A 22,267-nucleotide genomic window follows, 5' to 3' on the forward strand; every position below is an offset into this window, starting at 1 on the left:
CCCCTAAAAAATTACTAAAATGTATTTTACCGTCACTGATTATTTTCCAGCAGAACGTGAGAACGGATGGAACCTCATGTAACTGAGCTAAATCATTCTGTGCTACCAGCTGTTCTGCCCCTTCCTGGATGCTTTCACGGGAGGAATTTCTTCCCGACTGTCCCTCTGGCTTTGTACCTCTCACTGCATGATAAAACACCCCAGGGAGATTTCCAGAGAGCAGGGAATATGCGGTGATTAATGAAATGCCAGAGAGGGAAACATACCGACGGGAAATAGCTCTATTTAACGGGGACGAGAACGGTTAAAGGTGAGAAAGGGCTAAAACGTTTCATCTAGAACTTCTAGAGCAGAGGCCGAGCCGTCGGCAAAGGGAATAAAAGAGCCGGCGTGGAGATGCCGGGGATCGAACCCGGGGCCTCATACATGCGAAGCATGCGCTCTACCACTGAGCTACATCCCCTGGCGAGGGGCGCCGGCTGGGCAGCCTTCCTGTCCTGTTAAATGCGCGCGACGCTTCGGCGCTGGTTGGTCTCCGACCTGAGCGTGGCGGTGCGGGAGGGACAACCCCGCAGCCTCGCCCGTCGCGTCCGCGCCGCCCCCGGCCCGAGCCGGCCACGGCCCCCGGCGCCCGCGGACGCGCAGGGCAGAGCCGCCACGGCCGTCCCGCAGCCCCGGGCCCGAGCCGGCGCCCGCAGGAAGCGCGCAGGGGAGTTCCAGGATGCTCGGACGCACGTCCTGCCGCCAGAGGCTCCCGGAAAACGCCCGCCCAGGCCGGCCGCCGAGTCGGCTGAGAGCCGCGCGGATGTCGCGGGCGCCCGGCGCGACCCCGCTCGGGAACAACCTGCGCGGACCCGCGGACCCGCGCAAATCCTGCCGGCTCGTGCGTCCCCGAGGCACCGGCTCGGACGCACTGACCTCCGCGCGCGGACCCTGCAGCGCCCACCCGGGAACCCGGGCTCCGGGAGGGATCAAGAAGCCCGAGACCAAGAAGCCCGCTTTCCTCCAGCCACGCGCCGGCTTCTCTTCGCTCGCGACCGCCCGAGCCCCCGCGAGGCCGCCCCCCGGGGAGCCCGCACCGCCCACCCGAGCCCCCCCGACAGCCGCCATCCACTAAAAGACCCCTGGGACCCCTCCCCGTTCCTCGTTTTCTCTCACTTACGAAGTCATACAGGAGAGAAAAGCGGCTGTTCAAAAGTAAAAATGACATTTTTAAAAAGTCGTTGGTAAGTGGGACTTCATTAAAATTAAAAAACTTCTGCTCTGAGAAACACACTCTCAAGACAAGAAGACGACAAGCCATAGACTGGGAGAAATACTTGAAAGACACAGACTTGGTACCAGAATGGTATCCAAAGTATAAAAAGAACTCTTAAAACTCAACAATAAGGAAACAACTGATTTTGAAAACAGACAGAATACCTTACCAGATTCTCACCAAAGATACACAGATGCCAAACAGGCATACGGAAAGATGGACCGCACCAAAAGTCATCAGGGAAATGCAAATTAAAACAATAATGAGGTACCAGGACACACCTATTGGGACGGCCAAACCACACCAAGAGCACCAAGTAGTGGGGAGAGTGTGGAAAGATGGAAAATCTGGTTTGTTGCTGGCGATAAGCCACAAGCTGTGATACTGTTACTGGTGGACCCATGCCTTGATACATTTGTCGGAACCCACAAAACGTGCAACACTGAAGCGAACGTGAGGTAGCCCATGACCTCTGCGTGATAATGTGCTATCCATGCAGGTGTTCATTCTTCCTGTGTACCCTGGATCTCTCTCTTGTCTTATTACATCAGCTAGTACTTCCAATGATGTGGAGAAAGTAATGCGAGGGGACAGCCTTGCTTTACTCCTGGTCTTCGCTAGAAGCTTTCCATTTCTCACCACTAGCTGTCAGCTACAGGATTTTTGTAGATACGTATTCTTTATCAAGCTGAGGACATTCCCTTTTATTCTGAGTTTGCTGAGAGTTTTCATCAAAAACGAGAGTTGGATTTTGTCAAATGCTTTTCTGCATCTACTGATATGGTCATATGATTTCTCGTTAGCCTGTTGATATGATGGATCACATCAACTGAGTTTCAAATGTTGAACTAGCCTCGCATACCTGCAGTAAATCCTACTTGGGCATGATGTAGAATTTTTTTTATATACATTGTTGGATTTGATTTGCTATTTTTTGAGAATTTTTTGCATTTATGTTCATGAGAGATACTGGTCTCTAGTTTCCTTTATTGGGAATGACTTTGATTTTGGTGTTAGGCTAAAGCTGGCCTCATACAATGATTAAGTAAGTATTCCTGATGTTTCTTTCTACTGGAAAAGACTGTTGAGAATTGGTATAATTTCTTCCTTAAATGTTCGGTAGATTCCCCAGTGAATGCATCTGGTCTTGGAGCTTTCTGTTTCAGAAGGTTATTGCTTATTGATTCAATTTCTTTAACATGTGTAGATTTATTCAGATTTTTATTTCTTTTTGTGTGAATTAGTCAGTGTAATTTTCCCTTTTCTTTTTTATTACAGAACATCTTAACATACATGAGAACAAAAAAGAATATTGTAATGAATTTCCACATATCTATTCTTAGTTTTAGTATCAACTCATAACCAATTTGCCTCATAATCAGAAAAGCTTTGATGTTCAATTCTGTTCCTATGAATGAGTTCCAGCATCTTTTCATATATTTCATATATTCAAGACCCATTTTTTAAGGACCCATTTCTATTTTCCTTCTGTGAACAATCTTTTCATATTCTTTGCCAAAATTTTCTGGTAAATATTCGATATTTTTCTGATTGATTTGTTAGCTCCTTTTATATGTAGAGGAGCACAGTAACTGGTATTTTCCCAAATATATACATGTTCTGAACATGCTTTTCTGCTCCCTTGAAGTTAGGTGTGACCATTTTTTTCCACCCCAAAGGCATGTGGCTTCTCACTTAAACTTTAAAAGGCGAATGAGAAACAGATGCAAAAATGAAGCTTTCCCAAAACTTCCTCTAAGTAAAAGCAGAAACTTCTGAGAAATGAGGGCTGTCACAGATTCCCTCTCCTGGGAGCTTTTATGGCCATGAAAAAGTGGAAAGTTGGTGCTGAGATGGATTCCCCCAGGTAAGACTTATTCCATTGGTTTCCCCCCTAGATTTGCCTTCCCACAGTTTGCTGCCCTTGAAAGTCCAAAGCCCTTGTCCTTTATTTTGTGACTTCTCTACAAATGTATTGTTCTTTGCTAAGATGCTCTATAAGCCCAAGTTTGAGCTACCCCTCTTAGTTACTCAGCATGAAGAACTCCCATGTGACACAGGCTGCATGTATCAGGAAACCTGTGTTCAGTTTCTGCCTGTTAATCTGGTTTTTGTCAGTTTAATTTGCAGGGCCCCAGGCAATGAATTTAAACTGGGTAGAAGAACTAGATTTTTTTCCTCCCCTACACTACTTTATCATCATAAATCCCAGATTGAGCACACTGGGGAGGAAAGTCATCAACCAACCAAAGAGGGAAAAAAAATATCATATGCTAAGAATAAGCTTTTATTATTAAGTCGCTGAGATCTTGTGGCTAGTTTCCTCTTACTCTCCAATCAAGCCTATGCTGAGTGACAAGGGGAATCCTTTTGGTGATAGGAATAGCAATTCTCTTTTCCTAGCCCAAGATTTCTCTTTGAATTTGCTTGTGGAATTTTACTCTGTCATACAGGATGTTTTGTTTTGTTTTACTCCATGATTATTCTAATAATACATATTTATTGCACAAAATTTGGAAAGTAGGGGAAGGGTAAATATACTAAGGAAAAATTCACTATACTCTTACCACTCTTTCAGAAGCTCTCTTGAAATAAAATTTGTCAGTATTTTCCTTCAAATAATCATCAGTTTTAAAAAAGATTTTATTTATTAGAGAGAGAGAGAATGAATGCGCAAGCAGGGGGAGGACCAGTGTGAGAGGGAAAATCCCAAGTAGAGTTTGGAGTCCTATCATGGGGCTCGATCCCAAGACCCTGAGATCATTATCTGAACTAAAATCAAGAGTCAGATTCTTGCTGGAGAGAGCTACCCCAGCACCCCTAGTCTTGAATTTTTTAATCACAGTTGGAAACACCATCTGGCATTCATCTTGCTTTATATTGTGGAATATGGAATCATTTTTTTCTTCCTAGATAACTACCCAGATTTTGCTACTTCAATTATTAAACAGCCTATCTTTACCCAGAATGGAAGACTGTAACTCACTAGGCTTGTAGTTATAAATCTAGCAGACAGAAATAAAGTATGGATATAGAAGAGCTGAGCCTAGATAACTAGTTAACGACAATTAGCTTGTTTGACTGAACAGATATATACAGAACTCCTGAGAAAAGAAGTTCTCTCATGATCAAAATAACATTATACCAACTGCAGAGTCTAAAACCCAACTAAAAATTATTTGTTTTACTTCCTTACCTCATTTTCTTCCCCTGAAAGATACTGTGACTTGCTATCTTTTCAAATGTATACCTGGAGTTTCCTTTCAGATGTGAATTTTAGCTTGTTTATGATAATTTCCTTTGTTGCAAATATGTATATCTGAATCTCTTTTCAAATATGTATCTTAGCTTTTTACTGTTACACATTCTGTTTTTAAAGAATATACATACTGGAATAGCTTTACAAGTATATTATCAACATTTTAAAGATGATTTTTGTGTGTGTGAGCACAAGAATTTCTCTCCCCAGTGGATCACAAAGTAATTTCTGGAACATTAAGGGATTCAGAGCGCTTTGGAAAAAGTACCACAGACTTGGAAAATTTAAATATGGCTTTCTGCCTGCAGGAAGTGATGGAGGGAATATCCACCGACAGAGAGTCAGATGGCTCTTTTGTTTCAGATCCATTCATTTTCTGAATCCATTTTGTGAATGGATGATCTGGTTAAAAGATAAGTCTTCTGTCACTCACAGAAAAAATACCTTAGTTTTTAGGTACTAGAAAGAAAGAAGATGGTAAAAGAATATGAAATATGAAGCACTTTATCAGGAAGAATTCAGATAACTCTTCCCCCCCTCCAAGATTTTGTCCACATATGTCCAAAATCTTTTCCAAGATTTTGTTCCAGATAACTCTCAACAATGGCAATTTACCAGTGCGTCGGGACTGCCTCACAAAACGAATGAGAGTCTGCATACAAACACACAAATGGGGTTTGCATACAGATCTTGAATGTGAGCTACGGGCTGCCTTCATGCGTGAGCACTCTCACTTTTATCGATTTTCTTCTGCCTGTTCCAATGCGTTCGTTCTCAGAACTGTGCTGTCCACTATGATAGCCCGGCACGGGGAACTTCTGCCCCTTGAGTTGTGACCAGGCTGCCTCCAGATGTGTTGTCAGCAGAAAATATACACCAGTTTCAGAGTCTGTATGAAAAAAGGAATGTAAAACCAACACCGAGACAATGTGTTTATATGGATTACTCATTGAAAAGATATTTTGTATACCCTGAACTAAATAAAATGTTATTCATTTCAGCTGTTTTTTATCTTTTCAGTGTGACGACTAGAAAATTTTAAATTCTAGGGGAAGGGGTCCAGATGGCGGAGGCGCAGCGCCAGAGATGAGCTCAGGGCGCAGGCGTCCAGCGAGAAGTCATCAAACCATCCGAACCCCTGCGAACCCCGCAGGAGATGGAGGAGGAGAGCGGCAGTTCTAGAGCAGGAAAGCGACCGCTCTCGGGAAGGCGGGATGCGGGGAGGCGAGAACCCGAAGCCACGGGAGACGGAGGCTGGGGGGAGGGGCCGGCCCCGCCAGCAGCGGAGCCGCCGAGCGCGCAAGGGGAACTTGTCCAGTCGGCTCCACGGAGGACGTCGCTCCAGAAGCTCAGTGGGGGCGGCCCTCGCGGGGGCACTGTGGTCTCAGGTCCCCGCGGTCGCAGAAGGATCTGGGTGCCTGAGTGTCGCAGCGCTCGCAGGTACTAGAGCGGGAAGCCGGCTACAGAGGCGGAGCTGAGGCGTGAGCTCTCAGCTTGGGGTTACCTTCAACAGAGGTCCACGGCACAGTGAGGCACAGTGAGGCCACTGCTCCCGGAGCGCGGACCCCACAAGTGGCAGGTCTGGGGACAGCCCCCTGGAAGAGCGGCAGGGATCTGCTGGGTTTGGAGACTCCAAACAGGGCGTGTGTCCCCCATGGAAACGCTCCTCACAGGCGGCGCGAGCCCAGAGCGCAGCGGGAGACCAGGGGACAGGAGGGATTCCGCGCTCTCACGCAAGGGCGCACTGAGCAGCGGGGCCGAGCTCTCGCTCCTCCCGGCGGGAGGAAAGCGCTCAGGGACAAATGCTCCCAACCACAGCGGCGTACTTAGCCCGGCCCCTGGCAAGGGCGGTGCAGTTCTGCCTCCGACAAGACACGTGAGAATCACGACAACAGGCCCCTCCCCCAGAAGGTCAGCAAGAACATCCAACCAAGACCGAGCTCATTGATCATGGAGAGCAGCAGAATTCCAGAGGAGAAACCAAAGCAGGGAATTCATGGCTTTCTCCCCATGATTCTTTAGTCTTGCAAAGTTAATTAATTTTTTTTATTTTCTTTTTTTTATTATTCTAATTTTTTTTAACTTTTGCTTTCTTCCTTTAATGTTTTTTAATTAGTTTATCTTAACAATACCTTTCATAAAAAAAATCTTTTTGAACCTTCATTATTATAGTCATATTTTCCCTTTCATTGTATCTAACTTTATTTCTTGTATACACATAGGGTTTTTTCCTTCTAAAAAATTTTGGGATACAACATCTTCTAATAGATCAAAATACACCCTAAATCTAGCACAGGGCTTTGTTCTAGTCTCCAGTCTGAGCAAATTCTCTCCACTTTCTTTTTCTTTCTTTTCCCCACCAATTATCAACAACGTTTTTAGAATTTTTTTTAAATTTTTCATCTTTACAGTCATATTCTATCCCTTCATTGTGTTTATCCTTACTTGTGTGTGTGTGTGTGTGTGTGTGTGTGTGTGTGTGTATATATATATATAGAGAGAGAGAGAGAGAGAGAGAGAGAAGTTTTTCTGTCTTTAAAATTTTGGGAGGTAGTTTCTTCTAAGAGACCAAAATACTCCCGAAATTAAGTAACTGGCTCTGTTCTATTCACCAGTGTGTGCGTGTGTGTGTGCGTGTGCGTGTGTATATATATATATATATATATATATATATATATATATATATATATATTCTTTTTTTCTTTAAAAAATTTTTTTAAGATTTTATTTATTAATTTGACAGACAGAGATCCCATGTAGGCAGAGAGGCAGGAGGAGAGAGAGAGGAAGGTCTCCTGCTGAGCAGAGAGCCCAATGCTGGGCTCCATCCCAGGACCCCATCCCAGGATCCTGGGATCACGACCTGAGTTGAAGGCAGAGGCTTTAACCCACTGAGCCACCCAGGTGCCCCTTAAAAAAATTTTTTTTAACTTCTTTTTACCTCTCTTCTTCCCCCCAACGATTTGGGGTCTCTTCAGATTTGGTTAATGCACATTTTTCTGGGGTCTTTGCCACCCTTTTAGTATTTTCTTTAGTATTTAGTATTTTAGTATTTTCTTCTCTCCTTCATATTCTTATCTGGATAAAATGACAAGGTGGAAAAACTCAACACAAAAAAAAAGAACAAGAGGCAGTACCGAAGGCTAGGGACCTAATCAATACAGACATTTGTAGTATGTCAGATCTAGAGTTCAGAATGATTCTCAAGGTGCTAGCTGGGCTCGAAAAAGGCATGGAAGATATTAGAGAAATGCTGTCTGGGGAACTAAAAGCCCTTTCTGGAGAAATAAAAGAACTAAAATTTAACCAAGCTGAAATTTAAAAAGCTATTAATGAGGTGCAATAAAAAATGGAGGCTTTGGGGTGCCTGGGTGGCTTAGTGGGTTAAGACTCTGCCTTCAGCGCAGGCCATGATCCCAGGGTCCTGGGATCAAGCCCCACATCCGGGCTCTCTGCTCAGTAGGGAGCCTGCTTCCCTTCCTCTCTCTCTGCCTGCCTCTCTGCCTACTTGTGATCTCTGTCAAATAAATAAATAAAATCTTTTTTTTTTAAATGGAGGCTCTTACTGCTAGGATAAATGAGGCAGAAGAGAGAATTAGTGATATAGAAGACCAAATGACAGAGAATAAAGAAGGTGAGCAAAATAGAGACAAACAACTACTGGACCACGAGGGGAGAATTCAAGAGAGAAGTGATACCATAACATGAAACATTAGAATAATTGGAATTCCAGAATAAGAAGAAAGAGAGAGGGGAGCAGAAGGTATATTGGAGCGAATTATTGTAGAGAATTTCCCTAATATGGTAAAGGGAACAAGCATCAACATCCGGGAGGCACAGAGAACCCACCTGAGTAATAAGAATAGGTCCCGACCCCGTCACCTAACAAAGTCCTAGTGACAAAGAGAAAATCCTGAAAGCAGCCTGGGACAAGAAGTCTGTAACATACAATAGTAAAAATATTAGACTGGCAGCAGACTTATCCACAGAGACCTGGCAGGCCAGAAAGAACTGGCATGCTATATTCAGAACACTAAACAAGAACATGCAGCCAAGAATACTATATCCAGCTAGGCTATCACTGAAAATAGAAAAAGAGATAAAAAGCTTCCAGGACAGGGGCACCTCAGTGGCTCAGTGGGGTAAAGCCTCTGCCTTTGGCTCAGGCCATGATCCCAGGGTCCTGGGATTGAGCCCCGCATTGGGCTCTCTGCTCAGTACAGAGTCTGCTTCCCCCTCTCTCTCTGCCTGCCTCTCTGCCTACTTGTGATCTCTCTCTGTCAAATAAATAAATAAAATCTTTGAAAAAAAAATAAAAGATTCCAGGACAAACAAAAACTAAAAGAATTTGTAAACACCAAACCAGCTCTACAGGAAATATTGAAAAGGGTCTTCTAAGCAAAGAGAGAGCCTAAAAGTAGTAGACCAGAAAGGTACAGTAACAGTCACCTTATAGGAAATACAATGGCACTAAATTCATATCTCTCAATAGTTACCCTGAATGTAAACGGAATAAATGCCCCAATCAAAAGACACAGGGTATCAGAATGGATAAAAAAACAAAACCCATCAATATGCTGTCTACAAGAAACTCATTTTAGACCCAAAGACACCTCCAGATTTAAAGTGAAGGGGTGGAAAACCATTTACCATGCTAATGGACATCAAAAGAAAGCTGGGGTGGCAATCCTTATATCAGATCACTTAGATTTTAAGCCAAAGACTATAATAAGAGATGAGGAAAGACACTGTATCAGCCTCTAAGGGTCTGTCTAACAACAAGATCTAACAGTTTTAAATATCTATGCCCTTAACATGGAGGAGCCAATTATATAAACTAATTCATAACAAAATCAAAGAAACACATCGACGATAATACAGTAATAGTAGGGGACTTTAACACCCCCCTCACTGAAATGGACAGATCATCCAAGCAAAAGATCAACAAGGAAATAAAGGCCTTAAATGACACACTGGACATCACAGATATATTCAGAACATTCCATCCCAAAGCAACAGAATACACATTCTTCTCTAGTGCATATGGAACATTCTTCAGAATAGATCACATCCTGGGTCACGTATCAGGTCTCAACTGGTACCAAAAGATTAGGATCATTCCCTACATATTTTCAGACCACAATACTCTGAAGCTAGAACCCAATCACAAGAGGAAATCTGGAAGGAACCCAAATATATGGAGGCTACAGAGCATCCTAGTAAAGAATGAATGGGTCAATGCAACTGCCCCTCAGAACAATGTATTACTTAAAATATAACCCATGGGAAATTTTACTAGTTACCAAGCACATTTAGATATAGCCTTAAGAAAAACACATACTGGCAACAGGTCTTTGGGGGAGAGGATGACATACGGCTTTGAAGCTGAGCAGCGGGGATGCCCGGCTAATTCAGGGTGGAACGCCGCCTGCTTCATTTTTCCGTTATCTTCCCCTTCTCCCCCCAAAAGCACCTGTGGCTAGTTAGATAAGTCCTTTGAATGTTCTTGTTCAACTATAAACTTTATATTGCTTGTACAGACATATTTTGCCCACCTTCTTGTTTATCTACAAGGCCTATGACTAATGTTTGGCCTTCTTTGGCTCTTCTGTTGGTTACTGTTTCTATCTAAGAAAAGCAAGACTGAGGAGTTGTTCGGGGCAACAGTCTTTTCTACTGTTGTCCCCTGCTCCCTTTCTCTTGCAGCTGACTTGTTCGTGCCTCATTCTTCTCCTGTTTGCCTACAGGAAGTGGCAGGCCAACCAGGAAATTAAAAAAGAATTGAAAAAATTCATGGAAACAAATGATAATGAAAACACAATGGTTCAAAATCTGTGGGACACAGCAAAGGCAGTCCTGAGAGGAAAATATATCATGATATAGCCTTTCTCAAGAAACACGAAAGGTCTCAAATACACAACGAACGCTACACCTAAAGGAGCTGGAGAAAGAACAACAAAGAAAGCCTACACCCAGCAGAAGAAGAGAAATAATAAAGATCAGAGCAGAAATCAATGAAACAGAAACCAAACCAAACCAAACAAAACAAAACCCAACCAAAAAAAAAAACAAAAAACAAAAAACAAAAAACAAAAAACAAAACCAGAACAAATCAATAAAACTAGGAGCTGGTTCTTTGAAAGAATTAGTAAGATTGATAAATCCCTGGCCAGACTTATCAAAAAGAAGAGAAAGGACCCAAATAAGTAAAATCATGAATGAAAGAGGAGATATCACAACCAACACCAAAGAAATACAAACAATTATAAGAACATATTATGAGCAACTATATGCCAGCAAATTTGGCAATCTGGAAGAAATTGATGCATTCCTAGAGACATATAAACCACAACTGAACTAAGAAGAAAGAGAAAACCTGAACAGACCCATAACCAGTAAGGAGATTGAAGCAGTCATCAAAAATCTCCAAACAAGAGCCCAGGGCGAGATGGCTTCCCGGAGGAATTCTACCAAACATTTAAAAAAGTATTAATTCCTATTCTTCTGAAACTGTTCCAAAAAATAGAAATGGAAGGACAATTTCCAAACTCGTTTTATGAGGGCAGCATTACCTTGATCCCCAAACCAGACAAAGATCCCATCAATAAAGAGAATTATAGACCAATATCCTTGATGAACACAAATACAAAAATTCTCACCAAAATACTAGCCAATAGTATCCAACAGTACATTAAAAGGATTATTCACTACAACCAAGTGGGATTTATTTCAGGGCTGCAAGGTTGATTCAACATCCACAAATCAATGTGATACAATACATTAATAAAAGAAAGAACAAGAAGCATATCATACTCTCAATAGATGCTGAAAAAGCATTTGACAAAGTAAAACATCCTTTCTTGATCAAAACTCTCCAAAGTGTAGGGATAGAGGGTACATACCGCAATATCACCAAAGCCATCTATGGGAAACCCACAGCAAATACCGTTCTCAATGGGGAAAAACTGAGAGCTTTTCTCCTAAGGTCAGGAACATGGCAGGGCTGTCCACTATCACGACTGCTATTCAACATAGTAGTAGAAGTCCTAGCCTCAGCAATCAGACAACAAAAAGAAATTAAATGCATCAAAATTTGCAAAGAAGAATTAAAACTATCACTCTTTGCAGATGATATGATACTATATGTGGAAAACCCAAAAGACTCCACTCCAAATCTGCTAGAACTTGTACAGGAATTCAGTAAAGTGTCAGGATATAAAATCAATGCAAAGAAATCAGTTGCATTTCTTTACACCAACAAGAAGACAGAAGAAAGAGAAATTAAGGAGTAAATCCCATTTACAATTGCACCCAAAACCGTAAGATACCTAGGAATAAACCTAACCAAAGAGGCAGAGAATCTATACTCAGAAAACTATAAAGTACTCATGAAAGAAATTGAGGAAGACACAAAGAAATGGAAAAATGTTCCATGCTCGTGGGTTGGAAATTCCATTGTGAAAATGTTTACGCTACCTAAAGCAATCTACATATTTAATGCAATCCCTATCAAAATCCCATCCAATTTTTTCAAATAAATGGAACAAATAATCCTAAAATTTGTTTGGAACCAGAAAAGACCTCGAATAGCCAAAGGAATGTTGAAAAAGAAAGCCAAAGTTGGTGGCATCACAATTCCAGACTTCAAGCTCTATTACAAAGTTGTCATCATTAAGACAGTATGGTACTGGCACAAAAACAGACACGTAGATCAATGGAACAGAACAGAGAGCCCAGAAATGGACTCTCAACTCTATGGTCAACTAATCTTTGACAAAGCAGGAAAGAATGTCCAATGGAAAAAAGACAGTCTCTTCAGCAAGTGGTGGGGGAAAATTGGCCAGCCACGTGCAGAAGAATGAAACTGGACCATTTCCTTACACCATACACAAAAATAGACTCAAAATGGATGAAAGACCTCAATGTGAGAAAGGAATCCATCAAAATTCTTGAGGAGAACACAGGCAGCAACCTCTTCGACCTCAGCCGCAGCAACTTCTTCCTAGGAACCTCTCCAAAGGCAAGGGAAGCAAGGGCGAAAATGAACTACTGGGACTTCATCAAGATCAAAAGCTTCTGCACAGCAAAGGAAACAGTCAACAAAACCAAAATACAACTGACAGAATGGGAGAAGATATTTGCAAACAAACATCAGATAAAGGGCTAGTATACAAAATCTATAAGGAACTTATCAAATTTAACACCCAAAGAACAAATAATCCAATCAAGAAATGGACAGAAGGGGCGCCTGGGTGGCTCAGTGGTTTTGGCTGCTGCCTTCGGCTCGGGTCATGATCTCAGGGTCCTGGGATCGAGCCCCACATCGGGCTCTCTGCTCCGCAGGGAGCCGCTTCCCTCTCTCTCTCTCTCTCTCTCTCTCTGCCTGCCTCTCTGCCTACTTATGATCTCTGTCTGTCAAATAAATAAATAAAATCTTTAAAAAAAAGAAAAAGAAATGGACAGAAGGCATAAACAGACATTTCTGCAAAGAAGACATCCAGATGGCCAACAGACACATAAAAAAGTGCTCCATATCACTCGGCATCACGGAAATACAAATCAAACCACAGTGAAATACCAACTCACACCAGTCAGAATGGCTAAAATTAACAAGTCAGGAAACCACAGATGTTGGCAAGGATGCAGAGACAGGGGAACCCTCCTACACTGTTGGTGGGAATGCAAGTTGGTGCAGCCACTTTGGAAAAGAGCATGGAAGTTCCTCAAAAAGTTGAAAATATAGCTACCCTATGACCCAGCAATCAAACTACTGGGTATTTACTCTAAAGATACCAATGTAGGGATCTGAAGAGGCACATGCACCTGAATGTTTATAGCAGCAATGTCCACAATAGCCAAACTATGGAAAGAACCTAGATGTCCATCAACAGATGAATGGATAAAGAAGATGTGATATATATATATATATATGTGTATATATATATATATACATTCTTTGTGCAGCCATCAAAAGAAATGAAATCTTGCCATTTGCAACGACATGGATGGAATTAGAGAGTATTATGCTTAGCAAAGTAAGTCAATCAGAGAAAGATCATTACATATGATCTCTCTGATATGAGGAAATTGAGAGGCAACGGTGGGGGGTTTGGGAGGCAGGAAAGGATTAAATGAAACAAGATAGGATCGGGAGGGAGATAAACCATAAGAGACTCTTAATCTCACAAAACAAACTGAGGGTTGCTGGGGGGAATGGGGTTGGGAGAGGGTGGTGGGGTTATGGACATTGGGGAAGGTATGTGCTATGGTGAGTGCTGTGAAGTGTGTAAGCCTGGCGATTCATAGACCTGTACCCCTGGGGCTAATAATACATCATATGTTACTTAAAAAATTAAAAATTTTTAAAAAAAAGAAAAAAAATTTAAATTCTATATATGGTTGGCATTTGTGGCCCATTGTATTGGGCAGTGCCTCCCAAGAACACTGCCATGCTTTGGCTTAATGTGTTGTCCAAGGTGACAGAGCAAGGTATGTTTTATAATCTTTAACATTCAATTTTGTAAATCAGTGATTAATCACATGAGCTCTAGGAGATACCATATTCTCCAGACTGCTCCCTCTTAGCCCTGCTCTGGGCCTGTCACACTGTGCTGTGAGACTTCGTTTCCTGTTGCTTTCCTTTCAGAAGACTAACTCCTTGTAGTGACTGGCAAGGGACCAAACAAACTTTGTGAGTTCTAGAAAGATTTGATTTCAGGATAACCTTTACAGTTTTTATTCCCCCTTATTTTAGAAGAAATACATGTTCTTTGCAAAAAAAATATGGCAAAATACAGATAAGCAAGAAGGTTGAAATAAAAATCAGGACAGATTCTACTACTTCAAATTCAAATCTGTTAACATTTTGTTTATGTGATTCCAGTATTTTCCCATTCTCTTTAGTTTTTGTAATAAGCTGGAAATATACTGTCATATATATTTTCAAATGTATCTAGGTAGGGCGCCTGGGTGGCTTAGTTGGTTAAGGGACTGCCTTTGGCTCAGATCAGGATCAAGTCCCGCATCTGGTTCCCTGCTTAGTGGGGCGTCTGCTTCTCCCTCTGACCTTCCCCTCTCTCCTGCTCTCTCTCTCTCTCAAATACATAAAATCTTTAAAAATATATATCTAGGTACAGCCCCACAAACCTGTGGGTTCCTTCATGCTGGGAACTGTATCTTATTCACCTCTGTATCTTCGATGTCTAGAATGTCATTTTCAGTAGTTGTATAATATTATATTAATGTACTAAAATTTATCTCTCCTGCAGTAAACAAATACAGTAGGAGTATAATACAGCAAAATAAAAGCAAGAGGTTTAAATGATTTAAATGACTGGGGGAAAAAACCCAAAATAGTCATTGTTTACAGACAAAAACAGCCAAGGAGAATAAACTCAAAAAAGACCCCCAGTGAACACGGAAAACAATGTGAATGATCGCTATCACTGGAAAATCTTTTTTTTTTAATTTTGTTTATTTATTTGACAGAGAGATCACAAGTAAGCAGAGAGGCAGGCAGAGAGAGAGGAGGAAGCAGGCTCCCTGCTGAGCAGAGAGCCAGATGTGGGGCTTGATCCCAGGATCCTGGCTTGATCCCAGGACCCTGGGATCACGACCCGAGCCGAAGGCAGAGGCTTTAACCCACTGAGCCACCCAGGTGCCCCTGGAAAATCTTTGAATAGGAATTTTCTTTAAGTAACACAACTGAATGGCTTCTCAACCATCCCTGCTGCCTGAGCGTTCCTGTTTCACAGTGCAAGCTGGTGCGCATATCCTTGCCACAAGGACTACACTGCCTCCCCAAAATTAAAAATTTTCATTTGAAACACTCGGCACTACAGAACTTGCACAGTGACAACTGCTCACTATCTCTTCGTACTGATCAATAAACGACTGTGATGGAAGTACTCACAGGCCGCACAGCTGCCGGGACCAACAGTGTGAGGATGGAAGACCTCACGGTCTGGTAGAGAGCTGCCCAGAGTCGGTCAGCTACGTCCAGTAAGAGAGTTTGGTGGTGGGTCTTCAAACTTTCATAGTTCCAACTCATGATGGATGTAAACCACATCTGTGATTTCTCTTGATGAAAAACCACAGATGCTACCCACACTTCTGAGGCCTGCTGCCTATACTCATCAAAGTAATAATAAATTATGGTTAGAGATTAGTAAATGTAAATTTGTAATTTTTCCCCTTCCAAGTTCTTTTTTTTTTTTTTAAAGATTTTTATTTATTTGTGGGGCGCCTGGGTGGCTCAGTGGGTTAAAGCCTCTGCCTTCGGCTCGGGTCGTGATCCCAGGGTCCTGGGATCGAGCCCCGCATCGGGCTTTCTGCTCAGCAGGGAGCCTGCTTTCTCCTCTCTCTCTGCCTGCCTCTCTGTCTGCTTGTGATCTCTGTCAAATAAATAATTAAAATCTTAAAAAAAAAAAAACAAAGAAAAGATTTTTATTCATTTGACAGAGAGAGAGAGAGAAGCAGGCTCCCCACTGAGCAAAGAGCCCGATGCAGGGATTGATCCTAGGACACTGAGATCATGACCTGAACCAAAGGCAGCAGCTTAATCCACTGAGCCACCCAGGCACCCCTCTGTTTCCAAGTTCTTAAACCCCTGAAATCTACCCATAGACTCCATGGGGATCATTGGGCTCTGGGTTTAGAATCTTTGTATTATTTTATCCTTATATTATCTTATTTAGCCTTCATAAAGATCTTATGCAGTACAGTAGATAGCTATTATTATCCTCATTTAAAATGAGAGATCAAATATTTCCTCTGAAGTCATATGACTAGTAAATGACAGAGCTGGGATTTGAACCCAAGATAATGGACTCCAGCATGTACGTCTTATTTTTTTATTTTATATTTTTAAAAATATTTTATTTATTTGAGAGAGAGCAGAGCGAGAGAGAGCGTGAGTGGGGGGGGGAGAACGAGAAGGAGAAGCAGGCTCCCCACTGAGCAGGGAGACCCTTGCTGGCACCCCTTATTTTTTATTTTAAACCTCTTAAGAGTTTATGTATATTTAGTCTCATTACTTTTAGCAATATCACTGATCTTTCTGTCTATTCCTGACTCATTTCCATTTTGGTTTAATTACTATAGATTTATAGTATGTTTTATATCTACTAAGACAAACTTCTCTTACCATTCTGAGATTTTTTTCAATATCGAAACTAATATACATCTGAATTTTAAGGAAATTTTTTTTCATTTATATGCTAATACGGGGAGAACTGATATTTGAAAATACTAAGCATTCTGAACTAGGAACAGGATATTCTCCCCATGCACTAGAATAGATATATAAGCCCCTCATTAAGATAATGTTGCTTTGGGGGGCACCTGGGTGGCTCAGTCAGTTAAGCATCTTTTCTTTTTTTTAAAAGATTATTTATTTATTTATTTGACACACACAGAGAGAGAGAGAGAGAGAGAGAGAGAGTGCCACAGAGGGAACACAAGCCAGGGGAGAGGGAGGAGGAGAAGCAGGCTTCCCACCCAGCAGGGAGGCCAATGCGGGGCTGGATCCCAGGACTGTGGGATCATGACCTGAGCTGAAGGCAGACACTTAACGACTGAGCCACCCAGGAGCCCCTAAGCTTCTGACTCTTGATTTCAGCTCAGGTTGTGATCTCAGGGTCCTGGGATGGAGCCCCACTGGTTGTGGAGCCTGCTTAAGATTCTATCTGCCCCTCCCCTCCTTCCCCCACTTAAAAAAAAAAAAAGATTTTTTTCTTTACATAATTGGTGTACTTTTAGCTTAATTTGTTATGAGTTTATATTTTATTATGATTACAAATATCTATTTGTCCTATATTTCCTTCTAATTGATTATTGCCTGTCATGGTGTTTTAAGAATGTATACAAAATAGGGGCATCTGGGTGGCTCAGTGGGTTAAGGCCTCTGCCTTCAGGTCAGGTCATGATCCCAGGGTCCTGGGATCTAGCCCTGCTTGGAGGGGGTGGGGGGGGGCTCTCTGCTTAGCAGGGAGCCTGCTTCCTCCTCTCTCTCTGCCTGCCTCTCTGCCTACTTGTGATCTCTATCTGATAACTTCTCTCTTTAAGAAGAGGAAACTAATTTCCCTTCCCTTGAATATAGACTGGACTTAATGATTCTCTTATAATTATTAGAATGAGGCAGAAGAATTGCACAATTTGAGGGACCAATCATAAAAGATGGGGTAATTTCTTATGCAACAACAGGTAACTAATACACTGGTAGATATTTATTTCCTGCTTAGCCTTTGTATAAACTTTCTCTTACATGGGTTTTTAGCTGCTTCTATCTTTTGATAGAGCAAATTGTATCATCAGAACATAAATGTAACATAAATGTAATTGTACTATCAGAACACAATGTAATGTATTTTTTTAAGATTTTATTTATTTATTTGACAGACAGAAATCACGAGTAGGAAGAGAGGCAGGCAGAGAGAGAGGAGGAAGCAGGTTCCCTGCTGAGCAGAGAGCCTGATGTGGGACTCGATCCCAGGACCCTGAGATCATGACCTGAGCCAAAGGCAGAGGCTTAACCCACTGAACCACCCAGATGCCCCACAATGTAATATTTTTTGATATGCTGCCTCTTTTTTCTTCTTACGTCATTCCTGTTGCTCCTGACTTTAGCCAGACAAATGATTCTTTGAAGTAAGAATAACTATGGCTTTTTTTTATGGCTATAGTTTTTAATGCATATACTTTACCTCACTAAACATTTTTCCTCCCTTGCTATTTTTCTATGATGGCATGTGTAACAACGGCAATGAAGCTCAATTTTAAGAAGTGAATTTTAGCTTCCAGGATAGCATTATAAAGTACTAGATCATATAGTCTGTAAAGTAAAACAATCTTATTTCAATCGTGAGTTCAGCATTTACTCCTGACCACTGTGAAAATCAGGTACTCCGGGGCGCCTGGGTGGCTCAGTGGGCTAAAGCCTCTGCCTTCGGTCAGGTCATGATCTCAGGGTCCTGAGATCCAGCCCCCACATCAGGCTCTCTGCTCAGCAGGGAGCCTGTTTCTCCCTCTCTCTCTGCCTGCCTCTCTGCCTACTTGTGATCTCTGTCTGTAATAAAAAAAAATCAGGTACTCCACGGAGAGGCAGCCTGCGAATGAACGAAGGGTGACCAGGCATGCGCATGTGTGTGCAGACCCCTCTTCCTGTAACATGTGCTGTGATATATGTCCTCTCCTCTAACTGGGAAGTAAGGAGGAGCAGATTCTTAAATATTTTCCTAAATAAGGCCATTGAGAAAGTAATCCTTGAGTTAATGCCCACGAGGAAGACAAACAAATATGACTTCTCATGAGGCATTAGTTCCTCCCTCAGGTTTCCCCACCCGCAGCCTCATCTTCACAACCACCGATTTAGGCAACAGCAACCTGAAGAACCGTATCACCTCTGTCCTCTCCCAGGTCGCTATGTATGAACTAGTTTCCAGGTTTCCCTGTATGTCCTTCTAACTATTGAAGCGTTTTATTTCAGGGCACCTGGATGGCTCAGTAGGTTGGGCCTCTTGCCTTCCGCTCAGGTCATGATCATGATCTCAGGGTCATGGGAAGGAGCGAGCCTGGAGTCTGCTTCCCCTTCTCTCTCTGCCTGCTGCTCCGTATACTTGTGATCTCTCTCTACCAAATAAATAAATAAAAATCTTTAAAGTGTTTTAGTTCTTCCTTTAATATTGAAAATGTTTTGTATCTTCCCTTTAATATTGCTGTATTATAAGGGATCCCTGAGAAACTGGGTTGGATAGGCAAGTAACAGAGTTCTTCCATTCCCCTGCTGTAAAAGGGACAGGACGACCACATGTCGTAACTGAAAAGGCCTTGTGTTCCTCTACTTCAGTCCCTCATGATTACTCTGTTCTGTTCTTTCTGGTGCATCCTTACTCCAAATTGCAGACATGAAAAAAATCACTTGATTTAACTTCTGACAACTGACCTGTGATGTCAGAGTGGGGATTTGCCAAAGATCCTAATGGAAAGTGGGAGCATCATTAAATGAACATTTGAATGCCTTCAATGGGCCTGGAGTCCTTCCAAAAAGGCACAGAAGGCTTCTGTTTTCCCTCACGGCATAGATGGGTTAGACATACACTTCATGTTTGGGGGTTTTCTTTATGAAGACTTTATTTATTTATTTTAGAGAGAGACAGCAAGAACAGGAGGGGCAGAAGGAGACGGAGACAGACGAGCTCAAGGAGACTCCATGCTGAGCACAGAGCCCAGTGTGGGGCTCAATGCCAAGACCGTAGGATCATGACCAGAGCTGAAACCAAGGCTTAGACACTTCATTGTTTCCCCACCTCAGTGGCCCACATTTGGGCATTTTCTGAAGAGAGTATGTTGATCATGGGTGTGTTCTGTCTACTGATTAAAATGAGTTCCTCAGTTTCTCAAAAAATTCTGTAACTAAAGAATTAATCCCACAGCCTTCCTTTGGAGACAGACGTTTCGGTAACATTGGCAAAGAATGACTGGCCACAAAAATTCAGGGAAAATTTTGGAGGTATAGCTGGAAGTAAATGGAAAAGAACTCCTCTATGTCAGGAATGTACAACAGCCCACGTGGGGACCAGCCTGCTCCAGCTGCGGTGCAGAGTGATGACTTAGAGGAGTGCTGGGCAGAAGCCTCGCTGCTCTCTGTGCCAGGACACAGAACCAAGTGGAAGCAGCCCGTTTCCCAAGCTCACACACCTCTCTTCCTCAGAGTCTGGCAGCGGGATGACACAACTGAGAGACAGACAAAACAAGATCCTGGGAAGTTCACAATTGATTGCAGGGGATTTCTGGGAACAGGAACAAGGGTCTCTTGCAGAAGGCAAAGAAGAGATAGCAATAACCTCGCCTCAATTTCTAAGCACTTCCTGGGGTTTCTAAGGAAGTTCCAGAAGCCTTATGCTATCTGGAATGAATGCAGAGCCCAAGATCACTCTGGCTCTCTATGTGGTTTTCCATGAATACCATCAATGCGTTCCCAATCTTCAAGTCACTATGAACCCTTCTCAATTCTCACTCTATGTATGGTCCTCCTCCTCTGTAGCTACATAATAATAATTTTTAAAGAAAATCTTAGAGATTTCTACAGAATAGCAGTTTTCAGGGATTGCTGTGGTTGTCAAATATTTTCACAAGACTGTATCTTAAATATGTAGATATCTTAAAATAATCAGGTTCAAATCCAAGTTCCTCTCCCCTTCTGGAGGAAACAGAGCGACCTTATCAATAACCAGGACAGCGCTCTTTTCATATAGCTTGATAAAGGCTCCTCCCCCTACACAAGCGAAGACCGAGTACCCACTCCCCAAGCCAGGATCCAATCCCCTCGACCAGGGACAGAAGGACCGCTAACACTTCTTCGGAGGTGAGCATACAAGGGAAAGAAAAATAACTTTCCCGCCCGAACAGGGACTTGAACCCTGGACCCTCAGATTAAAAGTCTGATGCTCTGCCAACTGAGCTATCCGGGCTCATGTGCCCAGGCTTCTTTGCCAGCCCAGTAAAGGGAAGTGTGTTGGGCGACCGGGGACTTTGGTCCACCTGCTCGGACGCGCTGACAGCAACCCTGAGTGCCCGGAGCTCACACTCTCGGAGTAGCCGGCGCCCCCGCGCCCCCGCACCCCCGCACTAAGCGCCCAGCACAGCGGGCTCCGGCCGGGAACAACCCGTCTTTCCCCCAGAAACGCAGGCAGAGGTCGTGCTCCGAAGGGCTCGAGTCTGCAGAGCTCCCGCGACGCTCTCGAGTGCCGCCGCTTGGGTCAAAGTGAGTGGGACCCTCCCGCGGGACAGAGGTCTTGGTCTCACCGCCCCGAAAACACGCGGGACTCCGGTGCTTCCCGGCCCGTAGAGGCCGCAGAGAACAGGCGCGGGCGGACGCGTCCTGCCCACCCACCCACCCACACCCTCGCCGCGTTTAAAGACCCACGTCCAGCCCTCGTCTCCCTACGTTGTTAGTCGGGTCGGAGCAGGCACTTACCGCGGCTCTCGCGGCAGGCCCGGAGGCCAGCCAGGAGGAGGCGCGGCCGGCCGTGGGGAAGGTCGGGGCCGTCCGGGCAGCGTCCGCGGGAAGCCGGATCCCACCGGGGAGGCCCAAGATGGCGGCGCCACGACCCGAAACCCCCGGGCCGGTGGGGGGACCCTGCTTCAGGCCCCGAGTAGTGACGACCCCGCCGTAAGCAAACAGCTGTCGGTCAGAGGCAGAAGCCGAACCCCCAGGGCCGCGTCTCCGCGTGTCTCCCTGCGCTCGGGGGACGAGGTGTCCTGCCCCGCTCGCGTCGCTCACCCCGGCGCGGCGCGTCTGCTCCGGAATGCCTTCTCCGAGACCCAGACTCTACCCGACATCTCCGCGTCGGGCTGGGGGAGGCCCTGGCTCTGGGCCCGGCGGCAGCCCCAGCGGGCCACCTCGCTCGCCCCATCCGCCCACGCCTCACCCCCCCTTCCCTCCCTCCGCCTCCTCCTACAGGAGGCCTTCCCAGCTACGCGGTCCAAATCACCAGGTTCTGCGTTCCCAGCTCTCGAGGTCTGGGCTTCCGGGACCTGCCCGATTTTCAACCCGGGGAGCCTCTCGGCGCTATAAATTTCCGTGCGGCCCCGCGTGAGTGCGACGCAAGGTGGCCTGAGGCGGAGCGCGTGGCCGTCGGCGCCCCGGGTCTGGCTGCCCACGCGCTCCGGACGCGCCCCCGGCGGCGGACGGGAACCGGGCGCAGGACGCATCCGAATGCGGCCGCGGTACCGGCCCGCCCGGCGTCCTC

The 22,267-nt window shown here is 44.1% G+C and overlaps 2 non-coding genes across 2 annotated transcripts; both read right to left on the reverse strand.

Annotated features, from left to right (window-relative positions):
- Positions 1-391: 391 nt before the first annotated feature.
- TRNAA-CGC lies at positions 392-463 on the reverse strand. Its single transcript has one exon. It is a non-coding gene; the product is annotated as a tRNA-Ala (tRNA).
- Positions 464-20,913: 20,450 nt separating this feature from the next.
- Positions 20,914-20,986, reverse strand: TRNAK-UUU. Its single transcript has one exon. It is a non-coding gene; the product is annotated as a tRNA-Lys (tRNA).
- Between the last annotated feature and the right edge of the window lie 1,281 nt (positions 20,987-22,267).

The sequence above is a fragment of the Mustela erminea genome, chromosome 4 (genome assembly GCF_009829155.1).
Source record: "Mustela erminea isolate mMusErm1 chromosome 4, mMusErm1.Pri, whole genome shotgun sequence".
Lineage (NCBI taxonomy): Eukaryota > Metazoa > Chordata > Mammalia > Carnivora > Mustelidae > Mustela > Mustela erminea.